Source organism: Hyperolius riggenbachi, chromosome 12 (genome assembly GCF_040937935.1).
Source record: "Hyperolius riggenbachi isolate aHypRig1 chromosome 12, aHypRig1.pri, whole genome shotgun sequence".
In the NCBI taxonomy this organism is placed as follows: Eukaryota; Metazoa; Chordata; class Amphibia; order Anura; family Hyperoliidae; genus Hyperolius; species Hyperolius riggenbachi.
The window spans coordinates 44,594,857-44,614,601 of NC_090657.1; the positions used below are offsets into that span (position 1 = coordinate 44,594,857).

The 19,745-nt window shown below is 44.3% G+C and overlaps 1 long non-coding RNA gene across 1 annotated transcript in view; it reads right to left on the minus strand.

The window, feature by feature from the left end:
* The window catches only part of LOC137541573 (uncharacterized), a 656,441-nt gene that overhangs the window by 30,598 nt on the left and 606,098 nt on the right, over positions 1–19,745 (minus strand). The window lies entirely within an intron of this gene.

Sequence of the window (19,745 nt, forward strand, 5' to 3'; positions counted from 1 at the left end):
GTAATACAGATGAGAGGTTCAATAAACAGGGACCGGCAACGCTAACCCAGGCCAGCAGCAGCAGCAGCACACGTGATGGAACAGGAGGAGGCGCAGGAGGAGAAGGCCACGCTTTTTGAGACACAACATCCCAGGCCTTGCATGAGGACAAATAGCGTGCGGATATAGCAATGCTTTTTGCCGCCATGCAGTCATAAATGTAATACAGATGAGAGGTTCAATAAACAGGGACCGGCAACGCTAACCCAGCAGCAGCAGCACACGTGATGGAACAGGAGGAGGCGCAGGAGGAGAAGGCCACGCTTTTTGAGACGCAACCCAGGCCTTGCATGAGGACAAATAGCGTGCGAATATAGCAATGCTTTTTGCCGCCATGCAGTCATAAATGTAATAAAGATGAGAGGTTCAATAAACAGGGACCGGCAACGCTAACCCAGCAGCAGCAGCAGCAAACGTGATGGAACAGGAGGCGGCGCAGGAGGAGAAGGCCACGCTTTTTGAGACACAACATCTCAGGCCTTGCATGAGGACAAATAGCGTGCGGATATAGCAATGCTTTTTGCCGCCATGCAGTCATAAATGTAATAAAGATAAGAGGTTCAATAAACAGGGACCGGCAACGCTAACCCAGCAGCAGCACACGTGATGGAACAGGAGGAGGCGCAGGAGAAGAAGGCCACGCTTTCAGACACAACAACCCAGGCCTTGCATGAGGACAAGAAGCGTGCGGATAGCATGCATTTTGCCGCCATGCAGTCATAAATGTAATAAAGATAAGAGGTTCCATAAACAGGGACCGGCAACGCTAACCCAGCAGCAGCACACGTGATGGAACAGGAGGAGGCGCAGGAGGAGAAGGCCACGCTTTTTGAGACACAACATCCCAGGCCTTGCATGAGGACAAATAGCGTGCGGATATAGCAATGCTTTTTGCCGCCATGCAGTCATAAATGTAATAAAGATCAGAGTTTCCATAAACAGGGACCGGCAACAATAAACCCAGCAGCAGCACACGTGATGGAACAGGAGGAGGCGCAGGAGGAGAAGGCCACGCTTTCAGACACAACAACCCAGGCCTTGCATGAGGACAAGAAGCGTGCGGATAGCATGTTTTTTGCCGCCATGCAGTCATAAATGTAATACAGATAAGAGGTTCAATAAACAGGGACCGGAAACGCTAACCCATCACAGATGGTCATTGTTCATGTTACTTGGTTGGGGTCCAGGAGTGTTGCATAGTCGTTTCCAATCCAGGATTGATTCATTTTAATTTGAGTCAGACGGTCTGCATTTTCTGTGGAGAGGCGGATACGCCGATCTGTGACGATGCCTCCGGCAGCACTGAAAGAGCGTTCCGAAATAACGCTGGCTGCCGGGCAAGCCAGCACCTCTATTGCGTACGTTGCCAGTTCGTGCCAGGTGTCTAGCTTCGATACCCAATAGTTGAAGGGTGCAGATGGATTGTTCAACACAGCTACGCCATCTGACATGTAGTCCTTGACCATCTTCTCCAGGCGATCGGTGTTGGAGGTGGATCTGCATGCTTGCTGTTCTGTGGGCTGCTGCTGCATGGGTGTCATAAAATTTTCCCACTCCAAGGACACTGCCGATACCATTCCTTTTTGGGCACTAGCTGCGGCTTGTGTTGTTTGCTGCCCTCCTGGTCGTCCTGGGTTTGTGGAAGTCAGTCTGTCGGCGTACAACTGGCTAGAGGAGGGGGAGGATGTCAATCTCCTCTCTAAAGTCTCCACAAGGGCCTGCTGGTATTCTTCCATTTTGACCTGTCTGACTCTTTCTTCAAGCAGTTTTGGAACATTGTGTTTGTACCGTGGATCCAGAAGGGTGTAAACCCAGTAATTGGTGTTGTCCAGAATGCGCACAATGCGTGGGTCGCGTTCAATGCAGTCTAGCATGAATTGAGCCATGTGTGCCAGAGTCCTGACAGAATCCTCATCATCCTCTTGTGAGCGTTGTGATAGTTGTTGTGATGCATCATAGTCGTCACCTTCTTCCTGGTCTGCTTCTGCTGACCATTCACGCTGAATTGTGGAAGTCCAATGTGCACCGCTCTGGCCCTCGTCAGTGGTGGCAGGAAATTCCTGCTCCAACTCCAGCTGTTCCTCCTCCTCTTCTTCGTAATAGCTGCTGGGGCCAGCGTTTCCTGAGGCGGATGGCCTGATGTTGGTACCATCACGCTGATCGTTTTCTCCTTCAGATTCCCCCAGTTGCATCATGACAGCTGTTTCCTTGATTTTCAACATTGACCTCTTCAGTAAACACAGCAGTGGTATGGTAATGCTGACTGAAGAGTTGTCACTGCTCACAAGCAACGTGGATTGCTCAAAATTTTGGAGTACTTGGCAGAGGTCCAACATGTTGGCCCAATCGGATCCACAGAAGCTTGGCAGCTGTCCGGATGCACCTCGGTACTGCACCGTCATGTACTGGACCACTGCACTCTTCTGCTCGCAAAAGCGGGCTAGCATGTGCAGCGTAGAATTCCAGTGCGTAGGGACATCACACAGCAAGCGATGGTGGGGGAGATTGAAGCGCTCCTGCATCTTGGCGAGTGCCCCCGAAGCAGTACTGGAATTTCTACAATGTTTGGCCACTCGTCGCACCTTCAACAGAAGATCGGCCACGCCTGGGTATGTCCTCAGGAACCGCTGAACTACTAGGTTCATCACGTGCGCCAGGCAAGGGATGTGTGTCAGCTTAGCCAACCTTAAAGCGCGAATGAGATTACTCCCATTATCACACACAACCATGCCCGGTTTCAGGTCCAGCGGTGCCAGCCACAAATCCGTCTGTTCCTTTATTCCCCTCCAAATTTCCTCCCCTGTGTGCTGCTTATCCCCAAGGCAGATCAGCTTCAGCAACGCTTGCTGACGCATGCCAACAGCTGTGCTGCACTGCTTCCACGATCCTACTGCTGCTGGGTTAGCGTTTCCGGATGAGGTACAGCTTTGAGATGCGTTGGAGGAGAAGGAGTCAGAGAGGTAGGTGCTGCTGTTGTTATCCAGTGGGAGGGACGGCGGTGCAGCTGTTTGCGGCGTGGGCAACACCCGCGCCGTAGCAGGTGAGGAATCGCTGCCAGGCTCCACAAGGTTCACCCAGTGCGCGGTAAGGGAGATGTATCGACCCTGGCCGAACGCACTTGTCCAGGTGTCAGTGGTGAGGTGAACCTTGCAGGCAACGGCATTCTTCAAGCTTCGGGTTATTTTGCTGACCACGTGCTCATGCAACTCAGGCACTGCAGAGCGCGCAAAGTGGTATCGGCTGGGAACCACGTAACGTGGAATGCCAATGACATCATGCCCTTGAAGCTGTTTGTCTCCACCACTCGAAATGGCAGCATTTCGCAGGCCAGAAGCTTGGCTATGCTGGCTGTTACTGCCACGGCCCGGGGGTCATTTTCTGGCAATTTCCTCTTGCGCTCAAACATCTCCGAGACAGACAACTGAACCGTAGGGCTGCACACTGAAGGGCTGTTGGTTGTTGTGTTTGATGAACACTGGGAGACCTCAAGAGCACTACTCCGGAAAGTGACAGTGTCAGCGTCGTCTGATGTTTGTGAATGTTGTGAACCACGCAATGGCTGGGCTACTGCTGCTGCTGAGGCGGGTCTGGGGGTGAGTCTGGTGACCCCAAGGGAGGCAGTGTTGCTGGTACCCTGTCCTGCCGCGTTTGCCCACAGAGTGGGATGTTTGGATAGCATGTGGCGGCTCATGCTGGTGGTGGAGAGGTTGTTAATACTTTTCCCCCTGCTCAGGCGGGTCTTGCACACCTTGCAAATAGCCATAGTACCATCCTCAGTGCAGTCTTCAAAGAAAGCCCAGACTTTGGAGCACCTGCCTTGCTGGCGATTTCTGTTTGCGTCTCTTTTGCCTCTCACTTGAACTTCCACGCTTGTGGTGCCTGAAATTGCGCGCCGCCTACCTTGTGGCACAAGGCGAACTCGTGCAACAGTGGGTTCTTCAACAGACTCATCTGTGCTGCTGCTACGACAGCGATGTTCTCGTTCACAAACAAAATCTGGGTATATGTCCACATTGTCCATACCCTCCTCTTCCATCTCCTCAAACTCGTCATATGTCATTGTGGGGGGCCGCCACCGTGGAGTAGAGCTCCCCAGAACAACCTCTGCGCAGCTCACTCCAACGTCGTCTTCCAGATCTTGTCGGCCGACTTCCTGCAATTACAACCCCTCCTGCCCAACTTGCTCTGGGATTTGGGTTTCCGAGTCCTCCTCGGACTCGCCTTGTATTTCAGTGCGCGCTGCATTTCCCACAGTTAATGGTTGTGAATCCGGGCACAACATTTCTGGCTGTGCCTCCTTTGACCTTTGAAAGGTGGAAGTTTGTTGGGCTGGGAATAGCTCCTGCGAATACCCCATTGTGTCCTGAGGTAATTCATCGGACTGGTTATCTGGCAGTTGTGTGCGTGGTGTCGCTGCCGGTTGTGTCAGCTTTGTGCCCACTGGCTCCTTGTAACTGGCTGAGGACTCGGACCTCGTGCGTGATGTGCTGGTGCTGCTTAACCCACTGCTGGACGCTTGAGAGGTCATCCAAGTAATTATCTGGTCCTGTTCTTTTGGATTTGTGAGTGTTGTTGTCCTGGACAACATGGGCGGTATTGAGTGGGTTTTCTTGGGTGCTCCCCTGTGGCCTGTACGTGAACCGTCAGGGGAAACACCTCTTCCCTTGCCCCTCCCTCTTTCACCGGATTTCTTCCTCATTTCACTTATCCTTAAAGTACACGCTGACTGGCAGCAGTACAGTGGCAGTACAGAAATGCTATACAGTGGTGGGTGAGCGGTGTACTACTATTCCCAGCAGCGACACAGAGCACAACGCTATACAGTGGTGGGTGAGCGGTGTACTACTATTCCCAGCAGCGACACAGAGCACAATGCTATACAGTGGTGGGTGAGCGGTGTACTACTGTTCCCAGCAGCGACACAGAGCACAATGCTATACAGTGGTGTGTGAGCAGTGTACTACTATTCCCAGCAGACACAGAGTGGCAGTAAACACAATGCTATATAGTGTGGCTGAGCGAGGTACACAGAGTGGCAGTAAACACAATGCTATATAGTGTGGCTGAGCGAGCAGTGTACTACTATTCCCAGCAGACACAGAGTGGCAGTAAACACAATGCTATATAGTGTGGCTGAGCCCCAAGAACCCCACCAAATTACAGGAGAGGAGGGGGGCCAAACCATAATCCCCCGAGAGGAGGATACCAAAGATATAATGTCCCCACGTATAATCGATATGACCCTATTAGAAACGAGCATCAATATCAGCCTTTTTTAGAGGAGGCTTGGAGGGGGATGAGATCACCCCAGAATTGGAGAGCCCAGGGGGAGGGGGAGGGGGGAGAGGGGGAACACATATACACAGGGGAAAGGAAAAGAGGAGCAGAAGAGGATCCAGGGGAGGGTGGAGACAACAAAAAAAGAAGATATTAGGGGGTGAGGGGATTTACAACCTGAGTGGAGTGGAGTTGGATAAAAGTGAAATCAAATTACTCGATAAAGGTCTAAAGTATGCCCCAAAAAATGGATTAAATAAATTCAATACTTATATTGATTTACATAAATTTACTCGTAAGTTAAACATCAAAAAATATTTTGCCCAAAGGGAGGGCCCTAATTCTAGAGCGAACAGCATTGATCCGTATAAACATTTACCCCTAAAAAATCCTTCCACATTTAATCCGCAAACTAACAGTAAAGCTATAGATGTTTTTAAAAAAATGGTGGAGGCCGATATAAGGAAGATACCAGAAGGTAAATATAATGGAGAGAAGGAAATTGCTAAAGATATGTTGGAAAAGAAAAACCTGGTGGTCCGTCCAGCAGATAAAGGTGGAGGGGTAGTGGTACTCAGCAAAGAACAATATCTACAGGAGTTAAACAGATTGGTGGGTGACCCCACCACATATAAAAAACTGAGAGGAAACCCCACAAAAGAATACACGATGGAACTGAGAACAATTCTGAGAAAAGGCCTTGATGAGGGCATTGTAAATGATCATGAATTTTCATACCTGATTCCTTCTGCCCCAAGGATACCAATTATTTACCAGGTCCCCAAAATTCATAAAGATAGAATTAATCCACCGGGTAGGCCCATAATCAGTGGGATTGGATCAATTACCCATAGGATAGGCAAGTACCTGAATGGTTTTCTCCAACCTTTGGTAGAAAAACTTCCATTTGTGATCAAGGATACCAAACAGATGTTACAAGGTATTGAGAGGATGACACCGACAGAACACACCATTATGGTGACTGCCGATGTTTCGTCATTATACACCATTATACCCCATCATCTGGCCTTGGAAGCAGTTGAATATTATTTTCGTAAGGATGATGAAATTGCGGAGACACAAATTTTGTTTATATTAGAATTACTCGAATTTGCTTTGAAGCACAATTATTTTTGGCACTCAGGAGATTACTTTTTACAGATCAAAGGCTGTGCTATGGGGGCGGGGTTTGCCCCATGCTTAGCCAATATATTTATGTCACGATGGGAGGAAGGGTTTTTGGAGCAGCACAGTGCATCACCCCTGTCACACTGGTCGAGGTACATAGATGACCTCTTCTGGCTGTGGCAGGGGGACACAGAATCACTAATGAATTTTATCACGACTTTGAATCAAAATACATGGAATATTACACTAAGTGTGGAATACAATGCTAAGGAAAGTCACTTTTTGGATCTATGTATCAAGAAAGAGGAGAATAGGCTTGTCACCAAAAGTCACTTTAAAGATACGGATAGAAATGGATACATTCCAACTATTAGTAATCATCACCCTAGGTGGATTGGTGGAATACCAGGGGGCCAGATGGTGAGGATGAGGCGAAATTGTAGTCACTTGGAAGACTACGTAGAACAATCGCAGACCCTGATAGATAGATTCTGTGACAAAGGGTATGATGAGGTAGGCCTACAAAGAACCATGATGGAGATAGGTAAGAGAGATAGGGGAGAGTTATTGGGAAATAGAGATAAGAAAGAGGAGAATAATGGAAATAGAGATAAGAAAGAGGAGAATAATGGGTATCAGGTTGCATTTATTACGGAATTTAATGGTCAGTTTAGGATGTTGGAGAGGATTATGACTAAACATTGGAATATACTACTGGAGGATGAAATACTAAGGGGGATGCTACCAATAAGACCTAAGATGATTTATAGAAGAGCACATAATTTGAAATCAATAGTTGCACCAAGCTGTGTAAATCCACCCCAGGGACCTGGGCTGGCACCATGGCAAAGAAAGGGTTTCTCTCCCTGTGGGGGGTGTGTCCCTTGTAGGGAGGCTAGGGGGACCAGGACAGACACCGTGGTATCACACTTCAGCGGCAGATCTTTTAAGATTAGGCAGTGTATCACGTGCCACTCTAAGGGGGTGGTATATCTCCTTTGGTGCAACTGTGGCATACAATATATTGGTAGGACCAAAAGAACCCTATCAGAAAGAATAGGGGAACATGTGAGAAATATACGAAGAGGGGTGAAAGGGCACAGTGTATCGGACCATTTTAGGCGAAAGCATAGTTGTGACCCGAGTTCATTGCATTTTTGTGCAATTGAAAAGGTGAGTATACCCTGGAGTGGAGGGAATAGAATTAGGCTAATTTCTAGAAAAGAAACGCAATGGATATTTAACATGGAAACGTTGTACCCGAAGGGATTAAACGTGGAGGTAGATCTCAACTGTTTTATTGATGAGAGCTAATTGAGTATCAGCAGTTTGCACATAGGGGGCCTTGTAACCACCGGTTTAGGTTAATTAATGGTATGGGGGAGGCATTGGTATAACATAGCGAGGGAGGGTACCCCTGGTGGGGTGCATATGGAATCAGAAGGATATGGGGGTTGGATAGGGAAGTAGGGGTTCACTAAAGTTTTTGGGCTGGTATATTTATAGGATACCTGACTTATGAAGGGTAAAGAAATAGGTTAATATCTGAGCAGCCATTTTTATAGTAATATGCAGACAGTCATGTGTGCAATTTTTGGTTACAAATAAATTGTAACATTTTAATCATGAATGTATAAGATTGAATGTATAACTTTGAATGTCAAATTGTGATGAAGTTTTAATATGTTTTAATATGTATGGGACAATATGTCATAAATGTATGGGCATGTTGTAAGTGCGAACTCCCGGAACGCGGAAGTGAGTGGTGGAGCGCATAGAGGAGTAAGGCGTGGAGCGCACCGCGCCGGATTAGTCACACTGGGGAGGAGCGTCTGAGTAGTATATTTTGGCTCTATCCGCATGGTGGCTCCATCCCCTGAATGAGTCACGCTGGTGACGAAATCGATAGGGAGGAGCCACATGCGGAAGTAAGGGTACGCGTGGAGGGTGAGGACTTGCGGAGGACACGCCGGAACGGGACCCTGCATCTAACATCTAAGCGGCGGCCAGACCGGGAGGTCGCACGGGGGGGAGCCCGTTCATGTACTCCAAAAGCTTTCTGAAATACCTCCTAAACGTGAGTGCAATAGCCCAATAAAGTACTGTTGTTTTTAGCAAGCTGCGCAATGAGGTTTTATCATTATTCATTGAGGTACATTGTGTGAAGCAAGTATCCAGTCTAACCTTTGAAGAAGCTGCTGGTGGGAAAGAGGATAAGGAGGATCGAGGGTGAGGGGAACCCATTAATGCCCCAAAAGCGTCTTTGGCCGATGTAATCCAGGCCCTCTACCGTTGGTGAGTGAGGATCTCACAGGGTGATATCGGTGGAGGTGTAGCAGACCAACAGATGGTTATAGGAAGCGCTGATCTGATATTAAGGCAGTCTTCAAAGAAAGCCCAGACTTTGGAGCACCTGCCTTGCTGGCGATTTCTGTTTGCGTCTCTTTTGCCTCTCACTTGAACTTCCACGCTTGTGGTGCCTGAAATTGCGCGCCGCCTACCTTGTGGCACAAGGCGAACTCGTGCAACAGTGGGTTCTTCAACAGACTCATCTGTGCTGCTGCTACGACAGCGATGTTCTCGTTCACAAACAAAATCTGGGTATATGTCCACATTGTCCATACCCTCCTCTTCCATCTCCTCAAACTCGTCATATGTCATTGTGGGGGGCCGCCACCGTGGAGTAGAGCTCCCCAGAACAACCTCTGCGCAGCTCACTCCAACGTCGTCTTCCAGATCTTGTCGGCCGACTTCCTGCAATTACAACCCCTCCTGCCCAACTTGCTCTGGGATTTGGGTTTCCGAGTCCTCCTCGGACTCGCCTTGTATTTCAGTGCGCGCTGCATTTCCCACAGTTAATGGTTGTGAATCCGGGCACAACATTTCTGGCTGTGCCTCCTTTGACCTTTGAAAGGTGGAAGTTTGTTGGGCTGGGAATAGCTCCTGCGAATACCCCATTGTGTCCTGAGGTAATTCATCGGACTGGTTATCTGGCAGTTGTGTGCGTGGTGTCGCTGCCGGTTGTGTCAGCTTTGTGCCCACTGGCTCCTTGTAACTGGCTGAGGACTCGGACCTCGTGCGTGATGTGCTGGTGCTGCTTAACCCACTGCTGGACGCTTGAGAGGTCATCCAAGTAATTATCTGGTCCTGTTCTTTTGGATTTGTGAGGGTTGTTGTCCTGGACAACATGGGCGGTATTGAGTGGGTTTTCTTGGGTGCTCCCCTGTGGCCTGTACGTGAACCGTCAGGGGAAACACCTCTTCCCTTGCCCCTCCCTCTTTCACCGGATTTCTTCCTCATTTCACTTATCCTTAAAGTACACGCTGACTGGCAGCAGTACAGTGGCAGTACAGAAATGCTATACAGTGGTGGGTGAGCGGTGTACTACTATTCCCAGCAGCGACACAGAGCACAACGCTATACAGTGGTGGGTGAGCGGTGTACTACTATTCCCAGCAGCGACACAGAGCACAATGCTATACAGTGGTGGGTGAGCGGTGTACTACTGTTCCCAGCAGCGACACAGAGCACAATGCTATACAGTGGTGGGTGAGCAGTGTACTACTATTCCCAGCAGACACAGAGTGGCAGTAAACACAATGCTATATAGTGTGGCTGAGCGAGGTACACAGAGTGGCAGTAAACACAATGCTATATAGTGTGGCTGAGCGAGCAGTGTACTACTATTCCCAGCAGACACAGAGTGGCAGTAAACACAATGCTATATAGTGTGGCTGAGCGAGGTACACAGAGTGGCAGTAAACACAATGCTATATAGTGTGGCTGAGCGAGCAGTGTACTACTGTTCCCAGCAGACACAGAGTGGCAGTGAACACAATGCTATATAGTGTGGCTGAGCGAGGTACACAGAGTGGCAGTAAACACAATGCTATATAGTGTGGCTGAGCGAGCGGTGTACTACTATTCCCAGCAGTGACACAATGACCGGGGGACCCTGGCTAGCGTGGCTGGAGCGCGAACTACCCTGCCTGCCTACCCAAAGCTAAACCCACAGACAAATGGCGGAGATATGACGTGGTTCGGGTATTTATTTACCCAAACCACGTGACAGTTCGGCCAATCAGAGCGCGTTCGGGTCCGAAGCACGTGACCCGTTCGGCCAATCACAGCGCTAGCCGAACGTTCGGGGAATGTTCGGCCATGCGCTCTTAGTTCGGCCATGTGGCCGAACGGTTTGGCCGAACACCATCAGGTGTTCGGCCGAACTCGAACATCACCCGAACAGGGTGATGTTCTGCAGAACCCGAACAGTGGCGAACACTGTTCGCCCAACACTACTGTCAGGTTAGCTGCTCCCAGCCCCTCCTCCTGAGTTTCCTGTTTGCATAATAAGTAGTAGCATATTTGCATATGATTTGCATCTGAATTGAATGCAAAGTGTGCAGAAAATCTATTTAAGTGCTTCACACTGAGCTGGTGGTCATTTCAGATGCAGTCTTAGTGGTATGCTCTGGCATTCTCCTCGCTGTTCAACAAACTGTAAGGTACACATTTTTTTTGCTTAGCTGCTCCCAAGGTTTTAAATTTAGGTTAGGTCACTTGCCCGGAGGTTTGACTCACCGTGGCACAAGTGTCTAGTATACTATACTTTGCATGCAAACCATATTGGAAGCTAAAGTTCCTCCTAGTTTAATAAATGTTAGCACTTGTCTAGGATGCAGGGCATGCATTTTTCAGTCTGACAGAGGCGGTGTTTGCCTGTGCGATTAACCATTCAATTGCAACATGTGTTTAGAGACACGCAGCCTTTCCCCCCACCTTTTTTTAAGCACAGCTATTACTGTATATATAATTTATGCTAAATATCTGAGAAATAGAACATTTTATTATATTTTCTATTTTAATTACAGTTTAAATTCATTAGGAGTCAGAGTTGGTGCATTTTTTCCCGACTCCAGGTACCCAAAAATTGCTCCGACTCCTCGACTCCGACTCCACAGCCCTGAATAAAACATTAGGAGAAGAGACATAAGTCTAATATTGTTTCCAGTACAGGAAGAGTTAAGAAACTCCAGTTATGTATGCAAAAGAGCCGCAAAAGAGACATTGAGCTCCACGACTTTCAAAGTCGCAGAGAGCTCTGTCTTCTGAAACTTGTTATCCAGTGTCAGTCACTGTATTGTTTTTTCTTCCTGCAGTTCAAAAGTTAACTTGCCTGCTCTGTAAAATCATTTAGAATGCTGAGTAGTGTTAACTGCAAATATTATAGAGTGATGTAATGTTAAAAAAAAAACTATATAACTGAAAATAAAAATATGAAAATATTTTCATGCTACTAATGTTCTAGTAATTATCCATACTACAAATGCAATGTATTATATAAAAAAAAAAAAATTCGCTTCAGTGTCTTTTAAATCTTGCCCGCTGGCGCCAATCTATTGGGCACCATGCACATTCCCTATATATCTTGCATTGTGCTGCTGTGGACATGCTTGGTATGCAAATATCCATGCATGAAAATACGCATCTGAATTCAGAGCATTCCAGTGTGAACCTACCTTAACAAATCTCAAACATTATTTAAGAGTAATTCCAAGCAAATAAATAAAATAAAGACATACAGTACTCAGACATGTAAAGCTAAGAATATTGTTGTACCTTTGCTTGTGTAATTTTCAAAACAGAGTGTTGAAAAAAATAATATGGCCACACTTCCTGAGCTGTGACAATTACAGGAGCTAACCACTATTACTTTTACCATTCCATTATCATTGGATGGCCAACACAACTATAAACTGCCACCAGCCATGTGGATTAAAGGGGTACTATGGCGAAAAATTGTAAAATTTAAAATATGTGCAAACGTAGACAAATAAGAAGTATGTTTTTTAGAGACTAAAATGAGCCATAAATTACTTTTCTCCTATGTTGCTGTCACTTACAGTAGGTAGTAGACATCTGACAGAAGCGACAGGTTTTGGACTAGTCCATCTCTTCATAGGGGATTCTCAGCATGGCTTTTATTTTTTATAAACATATTCTCTAAAAAGAATTTAAACAATGATGCTGGACAGCCTCCCTGCTCGCCACACAGTTTTTTAGCAGTTGGACAGAGCAACTGCCATTCACTAAGTGCTTTTGAAAATAAATAAATCCCTGAGAATCCCCCCTTGAAGAGATGGACTAGTCCAAAAACTGTCACTTCTGTCTACTATAAGTGACAGCAACATGGGAGAAAAGTAATTTATGGTTCATTTTACTCTGGAAAAAACATACTTCTTATTTGCTTATGTTTTTCGCCATAGGGCCCCTTTAACTACTTGCTGCATTCCTTGCAGTATATTCACGGCCCTGCAAAATTGACAGGAAGCATGAGGGCCGTGTATACAAGTCTGCAGCAGCGTGCAGCCGACGCTCGCTCGCAGACCTCCATTACCGCAGATTAGAGGGGAAGTTAATGAATGGGACCGCAGGTCCCATTAATAAATCTAAGTTATCGGTTCAATGAATACCGGCATCTACGAGACTGCGTACCAGTGTAACATCTTCCTGTTACACTGCTATGCATTACTTCCGATTCACATGCTTACGTACGTGAATTGTAAATAATGACTGAGGACATCTTGTGGCCAAATAGTATATTACACCAAAATTCATTTTTGTTGAATAAAAATCCCCACATTGACTATTTCCCTCCCACTCCCTCCCATAGTACCCACACTTTTTTAATATTCAAAGGGGAAAAACATTTCTTACATTTAAAAAAAATATATAAGTAGTTACCTTTGGGACTGAACTTTTTAAAAATTTATGTCAAGGCGGTATATTACTATAAATTTTTAATTTATGGGCTTGTAATTAGTGCTGGATGCAAAACTAAAAAATGCACCTTTATTTCCAACCAAAATATTGGCGCCATACATTGTACTAGGGAAATTTTTTAAATGTTGCAATAACCGGGACAAACGGGGAAATAAAAATTGTGTGGCTTTTATCCACAGTAGAATGTTTTATTTTAACACTATAATGGCCAAAAACTGAAAAATGCATTTTTTCAATTTTTTTCTTATTCATGTTAAAATGCATTTAGGACAAAATAATTATTGTCATACTGTACCTCCCAAAGAAAGCCTAATTGGTGGCGAGAAAAACAAGATATAGATCATTATGCTGTGATTAGTAGCAATTAAGTTATTGGCAAAAGAAAGGGATGAGCGCTGACAGGTGAAAATTGGTCTGGTCCACAAAGGGGAAAAACCCTCAGTCATCAAGTGGTTATGTTATCCATCCAGAATTATTGCAGAACCAGGATAAAGAGAAAGTAGGAGGCGCCCTTGTGTATGAATATGTGTTCAAATTATATCTATTAGTATACAAAGATATTCGCCTACCTTATACAAGGAGACTTCAAATTTTGTAAAGGATATTTTTATTGGTAATAACCAGCACTGTAGAATTACTACTCTTGTAATCAATGTATGCATTGGAATCTACGGACTTAAAATGATTTCTGGACTTGATTTCCTCAGCGCTAGTGAATAGGACTACATCCAAATATTCTATTTCTCTCTCATTGTGGTTCGAGGTGAAGGATATTCCCCAGTTGTTATTGTTCATGTGACTGACAAAATCACATATTGATGTTGTGTCACCGTTCCAGATAAGGATTAGGTCATCTATATACCTTCAGTAATAGATGATGTTGGAACTGAAAGGATTGTTTTGCTCTATTAATAAATACTCCAAGAGGCTCATAGTGAGGTCTGTATAACTAGGAGCTATGCTCGACCCCATAGCTGTTCCTCGTTTTTGTAAGTAGGTATTGCCCGTGAATGTAACATAGTTGTGAGTGAGTATGAATAAGACTGAGTTGATGAGAAATATTTTTTGTTTGTGCGGGATATTTGGGTCTTTCTGTAGAAAATGCCATACTGCTTTTAGACCAATTTTATGATGGATATTTGAATATAGGGCGAATACGTCTAAAGTAACCCATTTGTAGCTGGTTCTCCACTGTATTTTTGTTAGTTCTTTGAGAAGTTGTGTAGTATCCTTGAGAAATTGTAGTTTTTTTACTTTTTGTTGTAGATGGTGGTCGACTAATTCTGATAGATGTGATGTTAGTGAGTGGATTCCTGATATAATTGGTCTCCCTGATGGGTTGATGAGTGATATATGTATTTTTGGTAAGTGGTAGAAATTAGTTGTCATAGGGTTTTGAATCAGTATGAAATCCTTTTCAGACTTGTTGAGAATTCCTTCTTCATAGGCCTCCATGATTAGATTCTTCATCTTTCATGTAGGCACTCGTTGGATCATGATCTAATATATCATAATATTCCCCGTCTTTCAGAATCTTGTGGGCTTCCTTGATACAGTCCTTGTTCATGATTACAATTCCACCTCCCTTGTCTGCTAGCTTAATAACAATTGTTGTGTTGTTTTTCAGACTTTTGACAGCTTGTTCTTTCTTTGCCAAGTTGGCTGTAGGTTTGTCCTTTTCCAAATTTCTGAAGTCTTTCAGAACCTGGTTATAGAATCCCTCTACATGAGGTTCTCTGTAGGTGGTGGGGTAGAAGTTAGATTTATACTTCAATTGAGTATGTATGTATTTCCCAATCTCCATTTCTCCCAGATCATAGAATGCATCTAATGTATTATCATTGTTAAGTATTAGTGGTATCCTTTCATCTGTATTGTGGGCTCTTGTGGTGTGTCCTTTCAGTTTTTTCATAGCAAAATACTGTTTTAAGGTGAGTTTGCGAGTGAACTGGTTCAAGTCGGGCGAGGCAGAAGGACAGGCCTCAACCTAGGACCATTTCCTCTGCCTCGCTTAATGTATAGGTGGATAGGTTAAAAATTGATTTCAGTCTCTCTTTGTTTTTCGTTGTTCTTGTTGTGTTCATTGCTCTAGATTTCAATCTTTTACCTCCTCTTCTTCCTCTTTCTCAGTTTCCCGTAGGTTTTTTGGGGGTCGTAGTGGTGAGCTGATCACTGGAGGTGCCAGGTGGTTCAGAGGGTGTGGTATCATTGGTCTTAATGATGTTGTTTCCCCCAGTATGGTAGGTAATTCTAAAAAAAGAACTCGATGTACCCCCTGTGGTATTATATTCAGAGCTACTGCTTGGAGGTTCCTGCGTCGGAGTGAAGAATTATGTGATGTGTCTCCAATCTTTCGATGGATATGGTTTTATTCTTCTATTGGAGTTTGTTGGTTGTGGGATTCTCGAGCTGGATGGGATTTTAGTTTGCGATTTGTGCGCTACTTCTGGGGTCCTGTTTCGCAGATCTGTTGTAAGTTCGACCATTATTGGTGATTGTTCTTGTGTGTTATAGACGCTGAGATCTAACAGGTCTTCAGATGTTGACAGTTTGTCTGTGTTTTTTTGTTCTTTGCTCTTATGTTGGATTAGTGGTGTGCTGAATACTTCAGCATCATCCGAGGGCCCCTTTTGATAGGTGTATGTAGCTGTCTTTTTATTGTTTCTGTATTCGTATTCGGTTTGGACGGTCTTGTTTGTTGGTCTGGAAGCTGGATATTAAGAATTCTGTTGATTGGGTGTGTTTGTTTTTCGTCATTGGCTCAAAATCTTAGTTTTCCTGTTTTTCTCTTTCCCTCTCTCTTGTCATAGGATCAGGAATCTTTTGTTTCGGTCCTCTATGGGAATATCTCCTCTAGAATGTCTTTCTTTCTTTGTTGTCTTGGTAGTGGGGTGGGTGGTCGTTGTGTTATCAATGCTTCTGTGGTGATCGGGGATTCTGACGGTCCGAGAGGGCTTGTGGCTGTGTTGGGACTGATTGGACAGGATGACTAAACCCACCTTTTTCATGGGACCGTTGTTTATTCTGTAGATATAGGTTTCTGTCCCTGTTGTGCTTGTTTAGTTTACCCTCAGAAATGTCAAGTTAAAATTTGGTAATCTTATGTAATATGTGTGAAAATGATTTGTATTCATTAGTTTCGCTATATTGTGCCAGTTCCGATTTTGCTGCTAGAATTTGAGGTGGTAGTTCTGCTACGATGGATTTCCGTGTATTTATTATACGCTCCATCTTAACTCTGGAACAGAAATCCAGGTATTCGTGCTATTCTTTTGTAAATGACTCATCATTGGGGAAAGGGGATTCTGTAGGGACTCTCAAACCCCCTGATGAGATCTTTTACTCAATATAGACTGATTGTATCTCTATATTGGCCAAATTGAAGAACTCCGTTTTTAACAGTCTCCCTAATGCAAAGAATAGTGGACTCAGGTCTGGGGTGGCCTGAGTGGTGTTACTTGCAGTTTCTGAATTTTCGTTTCTTTCTAGCTCTTGGGGTTTGAAGTTGACTTTCTTGAACTGGTTGAAAAGTCTTTATTCCTTATTGCAGAACTAAGATCCACATTTCTCTTTGACGCGATTTCCAGGCACACTTCAAATATGATTTTTTTTCATTCAGGCTGGAAAGATATTTGTCTATTTTTGGGTGAGTTTTCTGCACAGGAAAAATGAGGATCAATGTTAATCAATGGGCTAGTGCACACTTGATTACATTTTTCACATGCAGGAAAAAAGCTGACAGCAGTTAAGCTTTTTCTTTATTAAGTACTTTAGCTCCTGTCAAAAATGCATGCGTTTTTCCACATGCAGAAACACATAGTATGCAGAAAAAATATACCTTCTGGGACAGATGCCTCTGTTACCCTATCACAGCCTTGTGCTTCCTAAAGTAGGAACGATTTGTGCTAAATCAATTAACTCTCTTATTCTCACGTACAGTGGCTTGCAAAAGTATTCGGCCCCCTTGAAGTTTTCCACATTTTGTCACATTACTGCCACAAACAAGCATCGATTTTATTGGAATTCCACGTGAAAGACCAATACAGCGTGGTGTACATGTGAGAAGTGGATCGAAAATCATACATCATTCCAAACATTTTTTCAAATAAATAACTGCAAAGTGGGGTGTGCGTAATTATTCGGCCCCCTGAGTCAATACTTTGTAGAACCACCTTTTGCTGCAATTACAGCTGCCAGTCTTTTAGGGTATGTCTTTACCAGCTTTGCACATCTAGAGACTGAAATCCTTGCCCATTCTTCTTTGCAAAACTGCTCCAGCTCAGTCAGACTAGATGGACAGCGTTTGTGAACAGCAGTTTTCAGATCTTGCCACAGATTCTCGATTGGATTTAGATCTGGACTTTGACTGGGCCATTCTAACACATAGATATATTTTGTTTTAAACCATTCCATTGTTGCCCTGGCTTTATGTTTAGGGTCATTGTCCTGCTGGAAGGTGAACCTCTGCCCCAGTCTCAAGTCTTTTGCAGTCTCCAAGAGGTTTTCTTCCAAGTTTGCCCTGTATTTGGCTCCATCCATCTTCCCATCAACTCTGACTAGCTTCCCTGTCCCTGCTGAAGAGATGCACCCCTCGAGCATGATGCTGCCACCACCATATTTGACAGTGGGGATGGTGTGTTCAGAGTGATGTGCAGTGTTAGTTTTCTGCCACACATAGCGTTTTGCATTTTGGCCAAAAAGTTCCATTTTGGTCTCATCTGACCAGAGCACCTTCTTCCACATGGTTGCTGTGTCCCCCACATGGCTTGTGGCAAACTGCAAATGGGATTTCTTATGCTTTCTGTTAATGCCTTTCTTCTTGCCACTCTTCCATAAAGGCCAACTTTGTACAGTGCATGACTGGTAGTTGTCCTATGGACAGAGTTTCCCACCTGAGCTGTAGATCTCTGCAGCACATCCAGAGTCACCATGGGCCTCTTGACTGCATTTCTGATCAGCACTCTCCTTGTTCGGCCTGTGAGTTTAGGTGGATGGCCTTGTCTTGGTAGTTTTACAGTTGTGCCATACTCCTTTCCGTTTCTTAATGATCGCTTGAACAGTGCTCCGTGGGATGTTCAAGGCTTTGGAAAACTTTTTGTAGCCTAAGCCTGCTTTAAATTTCTCAATAACTTGATCCCTGACCTGTCTGGTGTGTTCTTTGGACTTCACGGTGTTGTTGCTCCCAATATTCTCTTAGACAACCTCTGAGGCCCTCACAGAGCAGCTGTATTTGTACTGACATTAGATTACACACAGGTGCACTCTATTTAGTCATTAGCACTCATCAGGCAATGTCTATTGGCAACTGACTGCACTCAGATCAAAGGGGGCCGAATAATTATGCACACGCCACTTTGCAGTTATTTATTTGTAAAAAAAATATTTGGAATCATGTATGATTTTCGTTCCACTTCTCATGTGTACACCACTTTGTATTGGTCTTTCATGTGGAATTCCAATAAAATTGATTCATGTTTGTGGCAGTAATGTGACAAAATGTGGAAAACTTCAAGGGGGCCGAATACTTTTGCAAGCTACTGTAAGTACTTCTATTAGGGAGGATAATAAATCCGGCTGGAGTGGATTCATTTTCTCATCTCAAGTATCATTTCTCAAGTATCTATCTCAGAGACAGAGAACACAAAATCCCAAAGTGGATTAAAAAAGCAAAGCAAAGAGAAATCTGGGACATATATACTGTATATGTATATATATATATATATATATATATATATATATATATATATATCTATCTATCTATATATATCTATATATATATCTATATCTATCTATCTATCTATCTATCTATCTATCTATCTATATATATATATATATATACACACACACCATGTATCACTTTCCCAAATACGTACGTGTGTGTGTTGTGTCAGAAAACCTGTTGACACATGCTGTGATGTGGATTTGGTTTTACCATTTCTTAACCCATTCAGGTTCCGTGGTTTTCATGTGAGAAATGTTCACCTACCATTCATTAGCCTATAACTTTATCACTACTTATCACAATGAACTGATCTATATCTTGTTTTTTCCGCCACCAATTAGGCTTTCTTTGGGGGGTACATTTTGCTAAGAGCCACTTTACTGTAAACGCATTTTAACAGGAAGAATAAGAAAAAAATGGAAAAATTCATTATTTCTCAGTTTTCAGCCATTATAGTTTTAAAATAATACATGCCTCCATAATTAAAACTCACGTATTGTATTTGCCCATATGTCCCGGTTATTACACCGTTAAAGAGAATCTGTATTGTTAAAATCGCTCAAAAGTAAACATACCAGTGCGTTAGGGGACATCTCCTATTACCCTCTGTCACAATTTCGCCGCCCCTCGCCGCATTAAAAGTGGTTAAAAACAGTTTTAAAAAGTTTGTTTGTAAACAAACAAAATGGCCACCAAAACAGGAAGTAGGTTGATGTACAGTATGTCCACACATAGAAAAATACATCCATACACAAGCAGGCTGTATACAGCTTTCCTTTTGAATCTCAAGAGATCG